At 44.7% G+C, this 22,976-nt stretch overlaps 1 long non-coding RNA gene across 1 annotated transcript; it reads right to left on the bottom strand.

The window, feature by feature from the left end:
- Positions 1-798: 798 nt before the first annotated feature.
- On the bottom strand, positions 799-22,728 carry LOC101953977 (uncharacterized). Its single transcript, XR_006176623.2, has 4 exons — positions 22,621-22,728; positions 15,343-15,480; positions 2,200-12,182; positions 799-1,633 (listed from the first exon to the last, which is right to left on the bottom strand). It is a non-coding gene; the product is annotated as an uncharacterized LOC101953977 (long non-coding RNA).
- Between the last annotated feature and the right edge of the window lie 248 nt (positions 22,729-22,976).

The raw sequence follows: 22,976 nt of genomic DNA, 5'->3' as shown, positions 1-22,976 counted from the left end.
GCTACCGGTCAGTTGCAAACCAGTTTGGAGTGGGAAAGTCGACCGCTGGAATCATGTTGATGCAAGTTTTCAGGGCCATTAATCGCATCCTAATCAGAAGAACCATGTCTCTGGGTAACGTGCAGGACATAGAGGATGGCTTGGCACAAATGGGGTTCCCTAACTGTGGAGGGGCGATAGATGGGATGCATATTCATATTCTGGCACCACCCCACCTAGGATCCGAGTATGTTAATCGGAAGGGGTATTTCTCTATGGTTCTCCAGGTGCTTGTGGATCACTGTGGGCGTTTCATTGACATTAACACAGGCTGGCCCAGAAAGGTGCATGACACACACATCTTTCGGAACACTTGGCTGTTCAGGAAGATGCAGGCCGGGACTTTTTTCCCAGAGTGGAAGATCACGGTAGGCGACGTTGAAATGCCCATTGTGATCCTTGGAGATCCCGCTTACCCGTTAATGCCGTGGCTCATGAAACCCTACACAGGGAGCTTTGACAGCAGCAAGGAACAGTTCAACTACAGGCTGAGCCGGTGCCGAATGACTGTGGAGTGTGCCTTTGGCCGTTTAAAGGCCCGCTGGCGATCTCTGTATGGGAAGCTGGACTTGGCCGAAAACAGCATCCCCATGGTTATATCTGCATGCTGTGCCCTCCATAATATTTGTGAAGGGAAGGGTGAAAGCTTCACTCAGGCATGGACCTCCGAGGTTCAACACCTGGAGGATGAATTTGCACAGCCAGAGAGCAGGGCTATTACAGGGGCCCAGCCCAGGGCTGCAAGGATTAGGGATGCCTTGAGGGAGCAGTTTGAGGCTGAAAACCAGCAGTGATATCTGGTGCCCTGCACGGGAGTGAAGTGCAGTAGTTCCAATCTTTAGGAATCAGTGTTTGCTAAGCAGACAAGCAGACTTTCAGTGCCTGTTTATTTCCTGGGCTAAGGAGTCTTTTACTTTATGCAATAATAAAGAATGTTTTCAAAGCTAAAAAATCCGTTTATTGAAAAGAAAAAAAATGTATTTATTGAAAAGAAACAAGGGGGAAAACACAGCGCACCGGCAGCAAAGCACGGATCGGCTCATAAGCATCCTGGAGCGCCAAGCCGACACTATCCAGGAGCTCGTAGCCATGCAGAAGGAGCAGTACCGCAAACGTCACTCCCCCCCTACAGCCCTTGTCCCAAAACTCTTTCAGTTGTGTCCCACTGTCACCTCCAACCCATTTTCCCCAACTTCCATGTTCTTCACGCCACCAGCTGCCTCCAACACCAGTATCTTCACCACCCAGCCCTGAAAACCACGACCCTTACCCTCTGCACTGAACCCCCATCGCCATGCAGTATAGCCATCCTGAAGTGCAGCACTCACTGCACAGCACACCAGACATGACATACACGAATCTGTGATTGTATCATTCCCCACTCCACCCCCTTGTTTCTTTTCAATAAATACATTTTCCTGGTGGATCCTGCTTTCTCTCTCCTTCCAGTTCTGTGCTTTCTCATTCTCTTTAATAGATTGCCGCATCACTTCTTGCAGCATGTCTTCTTTGCTTTTTCGCGGTCTCTTCCTGAGTCTTTGCAGTCTCTGAGCAGGTGATAAGAGGGACGGCTGAGGTCTCAAGGTTGATGCAGCTGTATAGGCAAAATGCAACATTTAACAGAGGCAGCATTGTTTATACCAGACAGAGTAATGATTTCCCCCGCACTTAAAGAGTAGAAAACACACAGGGTCTACACAATTGCATAATTTTCCCATCCGAAACAGAGCACACATATCCCACGGGAGCCTCAAAATGGTGAGTAAGGGGGACTGATTGTTTCAGGGCTGCACTGTCCTCTGGGTTTCTGTGCCTTGGGGAGAGCCAACAGCTTCAGGGGGCACCTACAATGAACACTGTCCCAACATTTTCCACAGGAGCTCGTCCTGGATGATAGCTCGCTGCTGAGGTGACCTGGGAAGCAAGGGAGGGTCTTCTACTGCAATGCGGCTTCCGCCCTGGCCCATATGCAGCTTACCTGTGTGCAGCAATGGTCCCCCTGCCCCTCGCGGCACAGTGGCGCTGACACGTTAGCCTGGCTGGGACAAGGACCACGGTAGCTCTCCCGATAAACCTGCACAAGCGCATTGCACATGTTCTGGATGAGATATTTGAGCCCGCACAGAAAAAATTCCTTCCCGAAAAAAAAAAAACGTTTACCGGGAACCTACTCTTCTGTTTGTCCTCCACCAAGTACCGGCTGCTGCGACTGGCTACCTTCCTCCTGGCTCGAGAAGAGCTCCTGGCTGCATGGCTCCAGGGATTTTGGGGTGTCTCCATCCGGCCCACCACCCTCACTCCTGTTTTCCTCCTCCTCCTCCTCCTCCTCCACCGGCTCTGAAGTGTCCATGGTGGTGCTCGGAGTGGAAGTGGGGTTAACCCCAAGTATCGCATCCAGCTCTTTGTAGAATCGGCAGGTCGCGGGGGGAGCACCCGAGTGGCCATTTGTGTCGTGGGCTTTGTGGTAGGCACTCCGCAGCTCCTTCACTTTGCATTAGTGTGAATGACCACACAAAGTGCAACACAGCATCTGGCTTGAGGTGGGTGTGGCAGACACAACACTTCACACACACACACACACACACACACACTCCGGTTCACTCTCCTACTCCTTGCCCTTCCTACTGCCTTATGCCCTCAGGCTGCCCCTGGATCCAGTAGTCCTCTCCCTTGGCTATCCTTTCCCACCAACGTCCTCTCTCCCCAGCCCTCACTACCGCATCACCAACCCCCCTCTCCAGGCAGCCCCAAACGTTCTCTTCCTCCAAACATACCCTCACAAGCTAGGAGGGTCTTATGAAACAATACAAACCCTGCTCTGACTAACGGAAGAATGACATTATTGTATTACTTGGAACTGCCAAAGGCAAAGGCAATGGAAATAAACAAGAAGTCATGAGAGTTAATGCATGGCAAAGCTATGAGAAAAGGACTCTGTTAAAGATGACCAGTAAAGAAAAAAAAGAAGCAAAAAGAACCACTTTTTTTCCCCTTTACAGGTCACTGTTAAGCATATATGGGAACAAAGCCACCCTTGCTATCCAGAGAAAAGTTATGAAAGCATATACTCCTGTTGCCTATGTGTCCTGCATTACAATGTCTTTATTGATCTAGGTCAGAATATTGGTGCATGCCAAATTATCCAAAGGGATCCCACTGGTTTGCTGCAAATTTTGCACCCACAATTTTGCCTGCAAAAAGTCCACCTATGCAAATAGCAATTGCACATACACACAATAGAGAGATAAGCATTGGACACCTCGCTATCCAACCATGCAAATCCAAATCCATCTTAATGCATGTGCAATTGCATTTGCAAATTCAGAGGCTATTTTTTGAGACTTTAGCCCTATCTGATTTTTTTTTAAGCCCGGGGACCCTCACGAAAATGAGATATTTCTTTAGAGTGAAAAAATAATAGCTAATTAGCCAAAATAAATCAACAAAGCTGCACATCTAAAATCTTTTCCAATATCATGCACATTAGAGTACACAAAGTAAAAGGGGATCTGGAGTATGTCATTGGGTGGGCAAATGTCCCTGACAGGGAGATTTCTTAATTTGCTTGTGAAAGAGCCTTCCAAGGAAGTGGTGAACGTACCATGTCTTGATATATTTAAAACTAGACTGGAGAAAAAAACACTAGTTTGCTACCCTGTATCTGTACAATACGCAGCCTAACAGGGTCTCAGTCATGACCAGAACTGCTCCAGGCGCTATCATGATAACAACAATGACCGAGAGCTTGGGAAAAGAACTAGGGGCTTGATCCACAGCATATTAAAGTCAGGCTTAGTGTACACTACAAAGATTTTTTTGCTGGTATAGATATATGGGCTAGGAATGTGGACAACCCACACCCCCTAGCTGTCCTAGCTATGCTGGCAAAACCCCCAGTGTAGATGCAACTGTGCCACCAGAGGAATGCTTCTGCCAGCTTAGCTAATGTCATTTGGGGAAGTGGTATTACTTAGGCAGCAGAAAAACTCCTCTGTTGGCACACACTGCATCTAGGGACCTCTGTTGGTATAGCTATACTAGCAAAGCATTTGTAGTGTAGACAAGCCCTCCATTAGACATGGATGACCTATAAGGCCTGGTCCATTAACAATATCTGGGAAGAAAAATTAGCTCATGTGGTACATTAGCACTTGGTTGCATGTGTGTGACATGCTAATTATGCTTTGCAAACAACAACAAGCCACCCAAGACAAGGTTATGTAAAGCAGCCCTTGCCCGCTGCAAATGGATGTTAAATTGCTTGCATCAAGATGCAGAAAAAGAGACCACTTGAGAAAACCTTCTAAAATATTTTACCAATAAAAATCAAGCCGTGTTATATTAAAATGAAGAAATAGCCAGACAATCATTTCAAAATAATTACAGCAGGCAGCTCCACAAACCCACATTTTCCACTTCCAAGTATGACAAATGCTACTTGAGCGGAGAACGAGATCCACATGTTTGGCTTCAGGGATGTTGGCACAGGTGTTTGTTATGTGCCATGTAATCTCAGTGACCACTTCCTTGAGGAATGGCTCTGTTTACTTAGTCCTGTAAATTTGCTCTTTAATTTCAGGCAGTCTCAGAGTTACGCATGTAGAGTTCTATCCAAACCCCCAAACCGCACTGGGCAATCCGATAAGACTCTGAATATTTTAATAGACAATTGTGAAAAACAGCCCTTGTCACTCAGTTGCTGAGGCCTGTTCAACTAGAGTGTGTCATTAAAGATTAAAGAGGAGATAGTGAGCATGGGGTATGAAAATCTAGTGGTCTGCCAGGCGATCTCCATCATCACAGGTAACAAATCCCCTAGCATACATAGATCAGAAAATGAACTAGTGTTTCCTTTCACCTCTTGAGAGCTGGATTAAAATCCTGTTTTAAATCAGGAGTGAAAAGGAGTTGGGTGGTCTGAACCCTGACAGACATTGCTTTATACCAGGGGTAGACAACCTATGGCACAGGTGCCAAAGGCGGCACGCGAGCTGATTTTCAGTGGCACTCACACTGCCCGGGTTCTGGCCACCGGTCCGTGGGGCTCTGCATTTTCATTTAATTTTAAATGAAGCTTCTTAAACATTTTTAAAACCTTATTTACTTTACATACAAAAATAGTTTAGTTATATATTACAGACTTATAGAAAGAGACCTTCTAAAAACATTAAATTGTATGACTGGCACGCGTAATCTTAAATTAGAGTGAATAAATGAAGACTCGGCACAGCACTTCTGAAAGGTTGCCGACCCCTGCTTTATACAATAAACTACCACACCGCTTACCACAGTTCTGTATGACTGACTGTCTCTGCTCACCAGAGGCCCAGATTAGAAACAGTGTTGTGTAAATTACTATTACTTATTATTATTACAACCCAGATCAGGGCCCTATTGTCCTAGACATTTTATATACACCTAGTAAGAGACAATCCTTGTCCCTAAGAACTAAATGTAGGAGATGGGTACATCATAGGAACTGGATGGCGAAGCTGACACAGCACCTGATTATATTGTGCCTGGGTCAAGACAATGACCGTAGTCTCTTTGTTATAGTTCAGCTGATGTAAGTAGGATTAAACTGGATTCTTTAAACTAGTTCACTGCAGTATCTCCACCCCCTTGCTTTCTTCTTCTCCTCCCTCACTTTCCACTCCTAAGTACCATCCATTGTTCTTAAATAAGAATTGCATTTCCCACTCCAGTCCAGTTCTTATAGGGAGAGCTTGTAGTGATCTCTGTGACAGGTATGGAATAGTTATGTAATAATCTAATATTACTGATGTGTAACCTAATTATTCAGAGTGACTGATATTGGAATAGTGTAATGTCTATTATATTGCTTCCATTCAATGGTGGCTGTTGGAAGAATATACAGGAAGGCAACACAAAGACTCCCCAGATAAGAATTTCTGGGCACACACTTGAAAGACAGTGGGGGAAACTATGAGCTTTGAGGATCCTCTATCCTGTCTCCAATGAAGGTGCAAGCCTTGTTTTGCCAGTTTGAGCAGGACGTGGATCAAAAGACTGAACAACTTTTAAAGGAGACACTCCCTGAAGCTGGGAGCCCCAGAAAGCCAAGGGGGTGAAAGTTTTGTGAGTTAAGGGAACAGCTTATGCAAGCAAAACTCTAGAAGGTTGGGAAGGGGGAAGCTTAGAGCTACCAGGATTCCCATGTGGAAGATAGACAGGCACCTGGTAAGCTAGACATGAGTATAGTCTCTTTATTGCATTAAGACCCATTTTCTCTGAAATGCTTTTGTTCTTAATAGATAACACTTTGCTTTAAGGAAGCTGTCTGCTCATTGTTTACCACTGCCATTGCTCCCAGAGGGAATGGACTGCAAGTACAGAAACAGAACCAATACCTGAGTTCTGCTGCCCATGGCCTGGTCTGAGAGTGAAAGAATCCACTTGATTCCACTCTGAACCCTGGTCTACACTACAAACTGATGTCGGTATAACTATGTAGCTCAGGAGTGTGGAAAATCCACACCCCTGAGTGGCGCAGTTAGACCGACCAAACACCAGTGCTATGTTGACAGGCAGGCTTCTCCCACTGACATAGCTACTACCTCTCGGGGCGCTGCAGCGCTGTATGTGTAGACAAGCCCTATGAGAGGTGACTGCTCAAGGCCAGAGATCTGAAAGAGGCTGCACTCCACGAGACCAGGAGAGGTCAGAGGGGCAGTTAGCCTGGTAATTGTGACACTCTATACTTAGGTTGACTAACACTTATCATTATAAAAGATTTTTGCAACTTGTATTTGAAAAGGTCTAACATCTCCTTTGTTTGCAACAGGCTTTTGAAATTCAGCAATGGGAAAGCCTTCAGGCTAGAAATATGCCTTTTCTTTGTCCCATGAACTTCTGTTTGGGTTTGGCTGAGATATGAGCTGCTAACAATCGCTCTTTCCTTTCTCTCACTTGTGCTTCCACTAGAACATTTTTAGAGTTGCGCATTGTGATGCTGGCAGACAAGGTGCCTGCTCATGCCGAAGTCCCAGGTCAATTCACCTGATAATTAGTGTAGATCAAAGTAATTGTTAAATGTATAAGAATGTATTTGGTATTTAAACTTCATGAAAACTAATGGGATGTTGCATGCATTGTTGTCACTTATCAGTATCATATTATAATGTAGTAGCAAACGTTGACATTGTGTGTAGCCCTGTAGCTAAATAACTCCTCAAACAAGAAAGAAACCTTGTGAAAAGCAAATGAAGAACTTTAACAGAAAAGTGCTAATTTCTAAGCAAGATGATCGGAGGTTCAAGACTCAAAATGCATTCCTCACTCTCTGTCATCAAAGGAAAAGCCCACGTGGGTCGTGATACTGTCAGCTTGTTTTCTGTGAGAAGAAGCTATAAGAATGGATTCAAAGAAAGATCCTGGGTCTCTGGACTGTTTGGATTCTTACAGGGAAATGTACCAGATGCAAAGTGAAGCTCCCCAAAGAAAATCTGGGTATCCTGAAAAGACTTTTGGGAGCCTGGCAGTTTATTACATCACTGCCACCATTTAGAATTACAAACTGTGACTCACCTGTGCATATGTTTTACCTGCTTTAACCTCTCAATAACTCTCATTTCCTTTTCTTAGCTAATAAAACTTTAGTTAGTTTACTATAGAATTGTCTGCCAGTGTTGTTTTTGGTGTAAAATTTAGAGTACCAATTGATCTGGGGTAAGTGACTGGTCTCTTGGGACTGGAAGCAACCTGAATGTGATGTGATCTTTGGTGTAAGTGACCACTTATCACAAAGTCCAGTTTGTCTGGGTGGCAAGATAGACTGGAGACTCTAAGGGGACTGCCTGTGACTCCATGGTAAGACTGGGATCTAGGAGTTCACATTTGGTAATGGCTGCTTGGTGAAATCTAATTCTAGAACACACCACCAGCTTGGGGTGTCTGCCCTGTTTTCTGACAGTCTGTTCTGAGGTGGGCACTTACAGTTGTGAGCCGCTCCAAACAGCATAACACACATAATAGGATTTGTTTATACCTTTTACCTTAAAAACACACACACAAACCTTGGGTAATTATACACTCCAAATGACATTAAAAATGTTATTTAGCTTTCAAAGTCCAGTGTTCAAAAGTTAGGAAGTACCAGAATTAAGGTTGCTTGTGCAAACACAGTTTGGCCCCCATGTGTGTAAGTATTATGAGACAGTCTTTAATTACATGGTGACAGGCTATTTTTTCCAAGGGACCCTGCCTCACTGGATACACAGGACGGACACACAAAGGGGCAGAAGTAAGGTTGCTCAGGCAACAGTACATTTGGCATTTGTCAATTCTGAGTACCAAATGTTGCAACATTTTCTTAACACTGTTTTTGTACATAATATTAGTTTAACGTGCCGCAGCCTCACATTCTCCCCATTATATATGTATTAAAGTATATAGGTACAGTTGTCTACCAAGTGAATTAGAAGGTAATCTCCACTATCACAGGTGTCAGTCACTGTTACATTCAGTTTATCATAAGAAGAGTTGCAAACACACTTTCTTGGGACTATGTGACAAACATTATGCAATCTGAATATATGACTGCATTGATACGTACATTTTTTTCAGCCACCCTTGCTCCTAATTTTCCTGCTTCAGTAATCAGTCAAATGATGTTAGTGCTGCTCTCCTCCTAGCAATCTTCACCTCTGTGCAGTTTGCATGCTAATTTGCCAGAAAATGACACCGTATTTGCATGTTTTTTCCCATCTAATTTGGAGTATCACAATTTAAAGCAGGTGTGACACAAATAAGGCAACTTGAGCAATCAGCCCAGGTACGGATTTGTGGATTGCATAAGAATTTGTTTGGAGTGTATTTTCCTGTCTGATACCGTTCATTTTATTTGTTGGGGGAGGGGAGTAGCAAGGGGGAGAAGCTGAGCAAATTGAAAATAGAAACTATGTGTTTGTTTAGTGTTAAAACTTCCATGGAGTAACCTGGGTTGTTAAGATTCTTTTGTGTGCCTTTGAATATGGGGGTGCCTGCTGACCCACAGGAAAGTTTGCTAGGGCCTGCGTAGGCAAGATGATGAACTTCCCCTGCAAGGCCCTGGACGGGAACTGAGGTCTGTCCAATGGGAGTGAAACATACTCAGCTCCTCACACTGGGCCCTGAATTTGACACCTGCCTTCTGTACTTAACTAAGGCCAGGTGTACAGTACAAAGTTTTGCTGGCATAGCTATGTCGGTCAGAGACATGAAAAAACACACACCTTAGCGACATAGCTGAGCTGGCAAAATCCCCAGTGCAGTCACAGCTAAGCTGCCACATAGAGCTCTGCTGACTGGATTATAAAGATCTCTGTTTGTCTCAAGAAGGTTAACATTCCTTACCTCACTGAGGCTGTAACCGCACTGGCACTGTGCAATCCAGTGGAAGTGGAGGGCACTCAGCTCCTCACAGGACTGGGCCCGGAACTTAACACCTGCCTTCGGTACTTAACTAAGGCATTGCCTTCTTGTAGGATGGTCGCTAAAGAATAACAACCTCCTGCTGCTTCTAAGATGTTCCTTTAGCTGAAGTGCTAGAGAGCCATGCAATGGCACTGACAGGTCCAGGTTCTAACCTTGTAGATGACCTACGTAGAAGGGTGTTATAAGACCTTTCCTGGCTTGAGAGAATTTGCATCTTCCTTATTTTCAGCACTTTCTTATTTCTATCCCGCTGCTCACCCTTGTAGAATTATTCAATCTGACAGAAATATTACATGGAGACCCTGCACTATATATTTTTATTCCCAGTGAAGGGGAGTGTGCTGTTATCATAGGCTGAGTGCCCCAGGGTTCATGACCTGCTCTGGTGTGCCACTCAATCCATTAGTAATACAGTCCCTCAGGCATTCAATGATGTCAGAGCTGTCGAGATAAATTAAAACCTGTTCAATCTTTACTGTCATGTCAGCTGCTGGTACTTTTTCTTTCCTTCTTTAAGTAAACTTCCTGTTGGATTTAGAATGTTCAAACTTTCGACGGAGCGATACAGTGCAGAAGATTTTCATAAACAGGACTTCAGATTGCCTTTAGCAGAAGGTGAGCTTTTCATACTGAAGACACTGTTTTCTTCCTCTGAACTTTTTAAATCTTCATACATACAAGATATAAAGTGAGAAGGCATTTGTGGAAAAATAATATCCACTTAGTTCTTTGTCACCTAAATCTCTAAACACCTGGATACAAATACCCTTGACTTTTTGTGGGGTGTGGGTATGAAACCTGAAACAGGTATGGGGATAGGGTGACCAGACAGCAAATGTGAAAAATCGGGACAGGGGATGGGTGGTAATAGGAGCCTATATAAGAAAAAGACCCAAAAATCGGGACCTATAAAATCGGGACATCTGGTCACCTTAGATGGGGATCCAAATTTTGCAGATGGCTTTATTTCTGTGGTGGAGTGAATCAAATCCCAGGATGTGAATATCCCTGAAATCTGATGGTGGTTAGAGAAGAGGATATTAGAAATCCAAACTGGGTCTGAATTTCACAATTTCCTTTATCACAATGATGAGTCAAATCAAAATCCTGGATCAAAACATCACTGAACTTTGGAGGAGTTTGGAATCCAGATCCAGTTGGAATGTTGCAAAATCTAAGATACCTGTCCTTCCCCAACACTCCTCAGGAAATACTGCTTATTTTTGCAGATTGGAAAATATTCAGGTAACATATTGTTTGTCGTCCCCCCCGCCATTTGTGTGCCCTAGTCCTTCTGGGTTCCTTTTGGGACCAGAACCAGAAGAGGCTGTTCTAACTAGATTTTTGGTCTGATCTGTCTGAGGAATAACTGGGTCTGTAGAAGGGCTCGGCTGAGGCTCGTCCCTCCGCGGGGCTGTGGGGTGTCCCACCACCTCACAATAGTTCGCTATGGGCCCAAGCCCTGGGTCAGGGAAGGGCAGCAAACACACAGTCAGGAGCTCAGGCCCTTAGGCGGGGCTGAGCCAACAGTTCAGTAGAAGCCCAGGCCCTAGGTCAGGGTGGGGCAGCAAACACACAGTCTGGAGCTCAGGCTTCTGAGCATCTGGTGCAAGGGGGAGACTGCCACCCATGAGTGGCAGGGGGGACGCAGGACCACCCACTCCACTGCGTCCCAACCCAGGGCCCTAACAGCGGCAGAAGACCCGCTGCAGTGTCAGTGGGGATCCTGACCGCAACACACTGACATTGGTTCTGGCTCTGCTGCGGCCAGGCCAGGGTCGGCTGCCCCCGGGCTACTTCCGGACTCCCCCTCGTAGGGTACCTGGGTTTGGCCGGTGTCCTCGGCGGTTTCCAGCACCATCGGTTCCTCTGGGTAACTAGCAAAGGGTAGGCTCGGCTGCTCCTCGGGGTAGCTGGCGAGGGGTAGGCTTGGCTGGCCCGGCGTTTCCCAACCCGGAGCTAGGCCACAGGCACCTGGCCTCTCCGGCAGCCAGCTTTCAAGTGAGCTCTGCAGCGGGGCTTTTCTACTTCGTGTCGTGCGCTGTGACATCTGGCGGGCGGGCGCAGGACCCACTGGCTCCGCCCACGTTGGTGCTAGGGGAGGCTCGTCCCTCCACAGGGCTGTGGGGTATCCCACTGCCTCGCTACAGGGTCTTTCATAGAAAATTCCTTCCCCTTCTGCAATTTTGGAGATAGTGTGCTAGATCAAGGACCCACTGCGTTCATAGAAGCTGAAGGGAATGATCCAGTTCTGTATTATTTAGCTCTGCAAAGCAATTTGGGCTATGGTTTGGCTGAAAGACACTCTTCTGAAATTGTCTTGTGTTGTATTGTATGCTCTGCGGACAGTCAGGCTGTAGCCCAGTAATATACCAGGATTAAATCTTAAATTTCCTTCCACTGCAATCATTTCCTTGAATTAATTGTTTCTCAACAATAGATAATCAAAACACTTGCCTGTATTTTATTTTTAAATAAACCAGGTGAGGGTCAAGAGCAGATAGAAAACACACTGATTAATGAATGTTTTTTAACTTTCAACAGATGGAAAATTAATTAATTTTCTGTAAGACAATGTTGTTTAGATTAATACTTCATGGGGAGCCACATAAATCCTTTAAATGAATCCTAGCCCCAGTTGAAAGTACGGACGGCTGAGAGGCTGTAAGGAAGTTTGTCACCAGCAGACCAGTTTTGCAATGGGCTCCCTAGGGAGGAGGAGAGAGGATGGGATACATGACAACTGGTTGAAGTGAAGCAGAAGATCTGGAGTTTTTCAAATATCTTTAAACAAGAGGAAAAATCCTTCATTTGAATATGAGTTAAAGGCACATCTCTAAGGGCCAAATCCTTTATTCAGGCAGCCAATGAGGGTATTAGTTATAAATGTCTACCATGGTAGAGCTTTTGTGATTTAGACATGGATCCATTTCATATGGGGCACTGAACAACCATCAAATATCGACAACGTTCAATCACTGCTGACCTGAGTTGAATTCAAACTCCTGACCAAGGGAGGCAGTGTTTTTTCTGGTTTGGGGATTGTTGTTTTTCTTTTGAAAATGATTTTAGTGAATTCTCCCAGCTGTTAGGATTTGGTGCTGCATGGACTGCATTTTTTCCAAAAATGCTAATATAAAGTTTTCTTGATATTTATGCTTTTGTGGGTATTTACAGGACCTGCAGCATGAAGATAGCAATAAAAACCCATCTCAGCTGCTGGCAATGTATATATTTATGACTGGAATGTAAAAACATTTGCTCTGGGTTAAAGCCTGATAGAATGGCTCAAAGCCCAAAGGAGAACTTTTGTTTTTCAAAAATCCTTCCCAGATCCCTTGGGCCATTCTGAATTATACCAATGGAAAACAAATGTTCTTATTTTAAAATGAACTTGTATGGCCAAAGCTGTATAAAACATGGGGGAAGGGATCAATGAAATTTTATTTGGATTTGGTTTACCTTCCCTACATGTTGCTTGAAATCTCACACAAAAGCAGCTCTGGGTATAATTTAAAATAATAAATCTTTCCAAAGATCCTGTGGATTTCACTCAAATTCAGCCCAGACTCACTCAGTTTTTGTCGCAGGCTTGCTCGGCAGTTTGGCAGTAAACCTTTCGGCAAGCCTGGGCCACGCCTGAGGTTTGTAACTAAGTCTGGGACTATGAGAGTTTGTCATAGCATAGCTCAAACAAAACTCCGGATACTCAATGCAAAGTCGTACCAGGATATTAGTCCATAATGTGAAATTCTATTTGGGGGCTAGATTGAAATCTTGCAAGCAATGAAACCATAATGTGGATTAATATCCTATGCTGTCTGGAAATTTTTAAAAGACCCCCAAAATGAATTGATTTTAAACCATTAGATTACAGGACAAGAGGCTTTTTTTTTTTTTTGGCTAGTTAAAAACATCTAATGGATTATTTTAGTATGCAGACTTACAGTGCAAAAGGAGTCTGAAGCTAATAGGGTCACTATTTCTGAGATAAAAAGCCTCTCATAAGGGCAATGGTACCCAAAGAAACACTTGTTATAGGCTTGTGTCAACAGTACCTGGTCTATGATCCATGAACTACAGTTTCCAGGCATGCTATAGTGTGCAGTCTCTAACTCCTACAAAGCTGATGTGATGGTAGCCTGATGTGTCAACAATTCATATTTTAATAACTCCCTGTTATAATCAAATTCTGCCTTGCTTGCACACATGCATCAGAGGACAGAATTGTGCCCCAAGCAGTTCATAGAATCATAGAATCATAGAATCATAGATTATAGGACTGGAAGGGACCTCGAGAGGTCATCGAGTCCAGTCCCCTGCCCGCATGGCAGGACCAAATACTGTCTAGACCATCCCTGATAGACATTTATCTAACCTACTCTTAAATATCTCCAGAGACGGAGATTCCACAACCTCCCTAGGCAATTTATTCCAGTGTTTAACCACCCTGACAGTTAGGAACTTTTTCCTAATGTCCAACCTAGACCTCCCTTGCTGCAGTTTAAACCCATTGTTTCTGGTTCTATCCTTAGAGGCTAAGGTGAACAAGTTCTCTCCCTCCTCCTCATGACACCCTTTTAGATACCTGTAAACTGCTATCATGTCCCCTCTCAGTCTTCTCTTCTCCAAACTAAACAAACCCAGTTCTTTCAGCCTTCCTTCATAGGTCATGTTCTCAAGACCTTTAATCATTCTTGTTGCTCTTCTTTGGACCCTTTCCAATTTCTCCACATCTTTTTTAAAATGCGGCGCCCAGAACTGGACACAATACTCCAGCTGAGGCCTAACCAGAGCAGAGTAGAGCGGAAGAATGACTTCTCGTGTCTTGCTCACAACACACCTGTTAATGCATCCCAGAATCATGTTTGCTTTTTTTGCAACAGCATCACACTGTTGACTCATATTTAGCTTGTGGTCCACTATAACCCCTAGATCCCTTTCTGCCGTACTCCTTCCTAGACAGTCTTTTCCCATTCTGTATGCGTGAAATTGATTTTTCCTTCCTAAGTGGAGCACTTTGCATTTGTCTTTGTTAAACTTCATCCTGTTTAACTCAGACCATTTCTCCAATTTGTCCAGATCATTTTGAATTATGACCCTGTCCTCCAAAGTAGTTGCAATCCCTCCCAGTTTGGTATCATCCGCAAACTTAATAAGCGTACTTTCTATGCCAATATCTAAGTCGTTGATGAAGATATTGAACAGAGCCGGTCCCAAAACAGACCCCTGCGGAACCCCACTCGTTACGCCTTTCCAGCAGGATTGGGAACCATTAATAACAACTCTCTGAGTACGGTTATCCAGCCAGTTATGCACCCACCTTATAGTAGCCTTATAGTTACCTTCTGCAACCAGTATAATCCATGTTTACCTTTCCTGTTTATCTGTTTATTCTAAATTTGTAATGGTTAGTCTGCCTGGAAGGAAGGCTGTAGCTGGGTAAGGCACCTGCACTCCCTCCTCTGACCAGGGCCCCACAGCTGGCCAATTCAGTCCCCAAGGCATGTGGTCCTTGTTGGGAAGGATGCATACCCCTAGTCATCCAGGGAACACACTGATTAAGCATGTCCCCAGGCAACCTCTGTGAACAAAGAGCTATAGAATCCATGTCTATAATTCCAACCCTGATATTCTGTGATTCTAAGAAATTCACTTTAAATTGCCTTCTGCTGGTGGAACTCCACTCCCACTCCAAGAGGAGAGCGCTGGCCTGAACACTTCCTGTTCTTCCTTGGCACAAATTGCCCCTTGACACCAGAGCCCCACTGGTGCAATGGGGTCCAGTTTGGTTTTGGTTCAGCTCCACTATATTTTTCTTTGTAAGCAGCTACGGTTAGTCTAATTTGACTTAAGACAATAACTCACCTTCCTAAGAGCCTATGGGTTTTGCTTCATATTGAGCCCCAGATCCACTCAAACTCATCCTAGAACTGCTCAGAAAGTTGGGAGCCAAACCTACGCTGTTTAAGGTAGGTGCATTTTTGGTGGGACTCTGACTTAAACCTGCAAGAAAAAGAAAATTAATAGAAAATGCTGCAAATCTGAGCCCAGATTCTCTGCTAACCCACATCCCTCATGGCCTCATTGACACCAGTGCAACATGGCTGTAAAATGGTATCACATTAGCGTGGGAGAGTTTTGCACTCACTCTTACAAACTTTGCTTTGGCATAAATGACTAACACAAGGTACACAGCAACAATGAATTGTTGGGACTTTATTATAAACCTGCAATATAGGCCAGCCAAACCCAAAGGTTCACTGAGGTTCACAAACCTTTCAGTGAACTCGGGCCACCTTTCAAGCAAATCTGAGACAATGAACTTGCCTGGAAAGCAAGACTCTGCAGCTGAACCTAAAAACCCAGTAAGGTTTTGAACTCAGCCAACCCATTTGTTCTAATACCCTTTCAGATCCAGAACACAGAGTCTACACTTAAAAGTTAGGTCAACGTAGCTATGGCACTCAGGAGTGTGAAAAATCCACTTGGTGTAGATGCAGTTTGGTCAACAGAAGAATACTTCCATTGACCTACCTGCCATCACTCAGGGACATGGTGTTCCTACAGTGATAGAACCCCACGCCACACCCCATTGCTATAGGTTGCATCATGGGTGGCAGGTACCATAGGCTGGGGGAGGCTGTGCCTCCCCAAACAGCAGGCATGGCCCCGCCCATGCTCTGCCCCCAGCCTCCCCCTTCCCTCTCTGCGTGCAGCTCCATTCCCCTCTGCTGGCCCCGGTGCTCTGGGGCTGGGGCCGCATGCCACCTGGAGCTCTTGGGTTGGCGGGGGGCTGGTCTGAGGCAGGGGCTGGCAGCCAAGGGAGAGTGTCTGGGCTCTGGTGGGGGGGGGTGCAGAAGGGGCGGTGCCTCGGGTGGAAGGGGTGGGGCTGTGGGCTAGGCTCCTCCAGCCGGTGGTTCACGCACCAGCCGTGGGTTGCATCTACACTACGGGGTGATGCCAGCATAGCTACATTGCCATAGCTACCCCGCTATAGTTCCTGTAGGGTAGAGATAGTCGCAGTGTCCCCAGAGCTCGAGCAGAAAGCATGGCAAAACTCTCAGTCTGCACCTTCCGGAAATGCAGCCACAGGACAGATCTCCAACTTTGCTGCCAGCCTGTTTATTTCCCCTCTTCTACCCAAATAGCTTCTGAATTTATTTTTGGCCTTTATTCTTAAAAGATGATTGCCCAAAGTGTCAGATGACTGCTAGCCTCCTTTAAGAATGGGGATGTATGCTGCCAGGCTAACTAGAACAACCTACATACAGGGTAAATGTGTAACTAGGGTTGGAAGGGAATCCTGGACAGGAGCCAGAGTATTATTGACAGCCTGTAACTTTGCAAGCTCAGGAAGGATATTGTTTGGAATCATTACAGAAGACCTTGATCACTTCAGATGTGTGTGTGTGTGTGTGTGTGTGTGTGTGAGAGAGAGAGAGAGAGAGAGAGAGAAAATATCAGGAATAGTCTTTGCTGCTCGCTCTCTCCTTAAAATATTATTCTCAGTATGCTCAGAATCCATAACCCCATTTGTTATATACCGCAAGCACATGGAGAACTCTAACAAGGCCTTCCTTTGGAAGCAAAGTTTATTTTCAGCAGTAGATTTTAGCTAGAAGAGGGAAATTCTGACTAGAGGCCCTGGCATTTCACAAGGCTTAGCTAAATTGTTTGTGCCTGCTGGTTTCCACAATCCTCGCAGCATGGCGGTGTCACTTTATCCCCATGAACTTGGGTAAAGTGATAGTTTGATTAATGTCAGCAGTTCAGCACTGTTGAAGGTGCACTCGTTTCTCTTTCCTTGGCTGAAAAACAATACAGGTTTATCACTTTCCAGAATAAAGACTGGAAACATCCTGAGCGCCAGCAGAGCCCAGGACTGGTGGAAAAGGAAAGGGGAAAAGAAAATGGCTTTTTGTTTAAATAGGGTGATACTGAGTCGGGAAAGGGAAGACCTAGATGGTATATAAGATTATATTTAATGGCAAAGGCCATTTCATTCCAATATTAGTATCAAAATGACCTTCTAGAGAGTTACCAAATAAGTAAATCCGTCTTGATTTCTTTAAAAATAAACTGAACATCTTTGCTGTAGACCAGAGATTCTAATAATTAACACTGGCTTTGGGGCAAGGTTTTGTTTTGATTTAGTTTGCGCAAATATTATTTCAGTCTTTGTTAGTTTTTTCTATTTTCAGTGACTCCGGCACCAGTCTATTTCCAGTTCTCTCTAGGGAGGAGAGTACCCAGCTAGATATTCCAGGATGGTGCCTTCCAGTCAGTGGCTTGAAGGAATGTCCCACAGAGAAGTGGCATTGGGCAGGGTTCTGGCCAAGCTTTGTGGCATCGCTGGCAAACTCGCATCTGAGATTGCTTCACAGAGGATCAAGGGCATAGGCACAATGTTTTCATTTTCTCTGGAGGATTTAAGTTTCATGGGGCCCAGTCTTGCAAAGTGCTTCATGCTCGCGGGAGTTGCTCAACATCTTACAGGATTGGTCCCATAGTTGACACTGGTTCTAGCCACAAATTCAGTACAGTGAAAATGTGCTCTGTGTGTGTATGGAAAGATACATCTTTATATTATGCAGTTTTTCTTTAGTACTCATGATGTGCTTAGTGCTGTTCAAGATACGGGTTCATATCATGTATTCCACACAATATACAACGTGTGTGTGTTTGTGTATATACCAGTCATATATATATAATGTAATGGACCTGCTGATTCATTACTGGGTACCTTTTCCATACCCCAATAGAGTTGGAAGGGAAAGGGTTTAACATTTGAAGAGTCCTCTGTTACCCAATTCAATGCATTACCAGTACAGGGCTCTGTAGTTCCCAGAGTACAGGAAAATGAAGTAACATCCTGAGGTCAGGGGGATCAGGCTGGGCAGAGATTCAGAGGTTACATCATGCAAGCAGGAGCAGCAGGCGGAGAACTGGCTGTGTAGGAAAGGCTGTGCAGAGGCATCTTGAGACTTGGGACAAGAAGGCTGAACCAGCCAGGGAAGCAGCCTGTTACCAGCTGCTGGCTGGAGTCCAGCAGCAGACGCATACAGGGCAGTTGCCTGTAAGGAGGAGGCAAGGGACAACTGCATGTGTGACGAGAGAAGGGTGACCAGATATCCCGATTTTATAGGTACAGTCCCAATTTTTGAGTCTTTTTCTTATATAGGCTCCTATTACCCCCCGCCCCCCGTCCCAATTTTTCACATTTGCTGTCTGGTCACCCTAGACGAGAGCAAGATGGTGTGGAGGGGCTTCAGTGAGACCATGAACAAAAAGAACGGAGATCTGGTTGGAGGAGCTGCAGGTTGGTACTTCAATGCTTCAGGGAGAGTGCTGGGCTGGAGGGACTATTCCTGGCACTAGGCCTGAGGATGGTTACTTTGATACCCCTGTGCATTGGATTAGGAACTGCTTGGATGACCTTTTGTTGTAACGAAGTAACCGTGCCTAAGTATTGGCACCCTTTCTTTTCTGCCAGCCCTGGTAAAGGAGCCCCCTGTCATCTGAAATCTCTCAGGGTGAATGGAGACCCATTGAGGGCGAGAGCCTGTAGTGCCTAGTGTTTGGATGCCTACAGCGCTTGCCTCTGAATTCGTGGCACACCCAGCACACCACCAAATATCTTGAGGGGAGGGAGATACCACAATACACGCAGCCACACCCTGCAGCGGGGCTGGTTACAAGATTTACTAAAGTAGCTGTTTTGTTCTAACAGTTTGACGGTAACCTTCCATGACACAAAAATTAAATAATTTACCGGCCCAGATTGGTTAAGCACCAGCCTCTCTCTTTCTCGTTCAAATAATGTCACTAAGAGGCCGGACATAACATCAGCTGTGCCCTCAGAGACATTCCCAGGTCAAAACCAGGCCCAGCACATTTCCCATGGGGAGGGAAGGGGGCTCTGATTTTCTCTTCCCAAGCGCCACTTGTACTTTGCTGTCTTGAGGCAGATTTTTCACCTTCTAATGCTGGAGATGACTTGGGAGACTCCAGATGAGTCTCTGAACTGTTAGGTTAGAAGGGCTGTTTCCCTAAAGCACCTTTTCCTCACTACTGTGCATCTACAACTCTAGGGCACATTTGGGTTGCGAGGTGAACAGGCCTTCCGAGTATGCAGTGACTTATGAATGCTACATAAATAAGCCAAAGACTCTACTCTTATTCAGCTGCAGCCGCCTTACTGTCGTTTCGACCCAGACAGGCTGATTCGGCTTCTTAACCTGAGTAATTGTTGATTGCAAGTTGAACCTAGGAGACCACAGCATTGTGGAGAGTGATGTTAGTTGGAATCTTTGAATCATCAGTACTAGCAACCCTCACTGCAGCAAGGACTGCTGGCAGCCCCCCATGCTACAGGAGAAAGGGAGCCTCTGCATCAAGGGGTGAAGGACTTGGTGGAACCCCTGACACGAGGGGATGGAGAGATGGTGAAAATCCCTGCAGCTAAGGGGGAAGCGACTGTTTAGCCTGAAGAGAGCAGATGGACCAGTGATAATCCCTGAAATCAAAGGTGGAAGGACTGGTTTTGCCTGACCCTGGCAGTCCCAACTGCTATTTATTCCCCATGAGGTAATATGGCTCAATTTGAATTATTATTATTATTTATATTAGCTCCTTTAGTGGATATGGGCCCTGCTCTGAGGAACTTAGATTTAAAAGGCACAAAGAAGATAGGAGGCAGTGAAAGGAGCAATTTTTGGAGGGTTTTAGACCCATGACTCCCCTGTGGGTGGCACAGAAGACATGAGTCTTCAGGAGGGATTTGAATGTGGAGAGGGTGGTAGCTTGGAGAATCCAGATGGAAAAGGCTTTACCTGCACAAGGGGGTTGTATGGGGAAGAAACACACAATCATGGCAGAAGCACTGACTACTGGTAGCACTTCTACAGTCAGGCACTGACTTACTGGGCATGGGCATCCTTAACTTTAGGCATTTCTCTAAGTGGCAGGATCCTTAGTGTCCCTGGAGTGGGCCAGTGCTGGTTTTTCTACTGTGCAGAAGGATTTAAATGGAGCGGGAGAGGGTTTCCATCCCCACCCAACCTAAAGACACCACTATGAAGCAGGCAGTCTGGCCCAGTTGGAGACTTCATATTATCAGCCTCTTATATTGTCAGCATCCTACCAATAAAAATCTGTCTGGCTCTTGTGGGTAAAGCAAATCATTGGAAGCTTCTCAATGCAGAAGTTGTCTCTGGTGCATTGTACAGTGCCAGTCACACAGCTGGCACTAAAAGGCTTTGACTGACCTGCACAGTGGCCTCTGGGAAAGTCTCCCCACCTGAAAAGAAATCAGGATACTCACCGAGAGCTAAATGCTGTGTCAGTTTTCTTGAGTCCCTGAGTTTCAAAAACTGCAGTGTTTTGTTCTCCTGAACTTCAGTGACTGAGCAGCTGTTCCTAAACTATGCCTCTAATCAGGGTCGTTGGATTCCCGTGGCACGAGCTAGCTTAAATCTTGGCCCCCTTCAGTCTCTAAAAAAAATCCATCTGCCAGGTCCTCTTTCCTTGCCTGTTTGCTTGGTCATCTCACTCTTCTTTGTATCCCTCCACTGGCTCCCTAACAGTTAACATGTCATATTTAAGCTTCTTGTCACCATCTTCATATCGCTGTATAATTCTGCCTCTGCCTACTTATCCTCCCTTATCCTTCCTTTAGCCGCAACCCCTTCACTCGGGCAGTATTCCCAGCATTGTCCACCCACTTGTCCCATTTTCATGCAATAACCTCCCTGCCTCCTTCAAGCCCCCCTCGGCCCCGCCCCCCCCCTCCCCCCATGGTAAAATGTCACTGAGCTCACCTGCAAAAGCTCTGCCCAAGGGTAAATTCCTCCTAAAACTCCCACTTCTCTCCTGAGATGTGGAATTTTAGGGGATTTTTAAACCAGCCGTCATAGTATGAGTCAGACTTTTTTTTCCCTTGGGTTGTATGTTTATTTTAATATGTCATGATATAGAAGAAGGTTAAGCGTTCACCCAGAGCTCATTAGCTTATAAATTGGTGTTGCTTCTAACAACAGAGTAGGAGGCCAAAATATTAGCTGCTTTTATTTCTCTATATGGAGACCTCTGATCAGAGAAGCTTCATTCAGTTTCTGAATCCATTTCTTTTGGGCCCAAGCCAGCCACATATACACTGAGAACTTTCTTTGGAGTGCCTCTATGAACTCCAAATCATCTAAGGAACTTTTTATTTTTTGTAAGAGATTTTTATGCTTTTAATCGCTTAATCAGGTCTATCAAAAATATTGGTGTTTAATTATTTCACACCAGTGTTTTTCAATCTCTTCAAGAGTCTCTTTTCTTTTCTTAAAATTTAGCAGAGATGAGAGCGAGGGATTAAAAAAAATGGTTAGAGACTTGATTTTTTATTTTGCAGTAGAAGAGAGAGTCTCTAACTTTCAGCTAGTTAACAGTAGTGCAAATACTGTATCGAAGTGTCTGTTTTGGTCGGGGTAGCAAAAGCATTGCTCCTCAGCAACTTCACAAGTGTGGATTGACATCTGCCTTATTGACAGGCGTCACTCTGCAGGGCACATGGGCGTTGGGTAACTCTGTTATCATAAACTGTGCACGGATTTCATTCCAGAGGGGGAAGAATGCTAGCTTTTCAGGGGCGTAATTAATAAAAATCAATTGACTCCCTGCTTCCAAAGTTTCCTTGTACAAATCCTTCTAATAATAACTGGTAATTAAAGGCTTTTGTAAACGCAATCACTGATTCTATTGAAATGCTTTTTCTTAATGTTAGGTACTTGATGAGTAAAGAATGTTTGTCTTACTTCAAAATTACACATAAAATATCTTCAACCAGAATTTGTTTTTTAATCAGTTGGTTAAAATAATGCTTTTTCAGCTGTACAGTTAATGTACAAAATGCAAGAGCAACAGTTCAACAGCACTCTGCAATTTGTCAGCTATAAATTTGAATAGGTAGCTTATGATTAAAACCCTTTACTTCAATACTTAAACCATGATCTCCAGGTGTAGGTTATATTCTAGTCTAGCAACAAAATAATCATATGCTGGCTCTGTTACACTTTGCTAGAGAGCAATATTTCAAATACTAGTATATTTTCTGTATGCTATGTCACCAAAGGAGAAACCAGATGAAAATATACATACCCTTTGGTTGTCTCAAGTTTGTTGTTGTTCTCCAACCGTAAACAGCCTTGATCTCTGTTCATTATTTTAACTGGCTATGCTGTGTCAGAATGATCAGTCTGCTTCAGGGTGGAGCAAGGGGGTGTCTTGCTTTTCTTAGGAAGGGGAAAGTCTACTCTTGATCTAAACTCACTGGCTTGCCCTCTATACGAGATCTTGTTAGTATCGTATATGCTTTGCAGTGTCCCAAACCATCTCTCTCTTACATTTAATAGGAAAAAATATTATGAAGACAGTAGAATTACATTAGCCCTCAGAGTGAAAAGCTAGTCTCTATTGTTAGCATAAAATGTTCTTTCTTAAACAATTGCACATCC

This window comes from Chrysemys picta, chromosome 1, assembly GCF_011386835.1.
Source record: "Chrysemys picta bellii isolate R12L10 chromosome 1, ASM1138683v2, whole genome shotgun sequence".
In the NCBI taxonomy this organism is placed as follows: Eukaryota; Metazoa; Chordata; order Testudines; family Emydidae; genus Chrysemys; species Chrysemys picta.
This window is presented reverse-complemented; position numbering and strand designations above follow the sequence as displayed.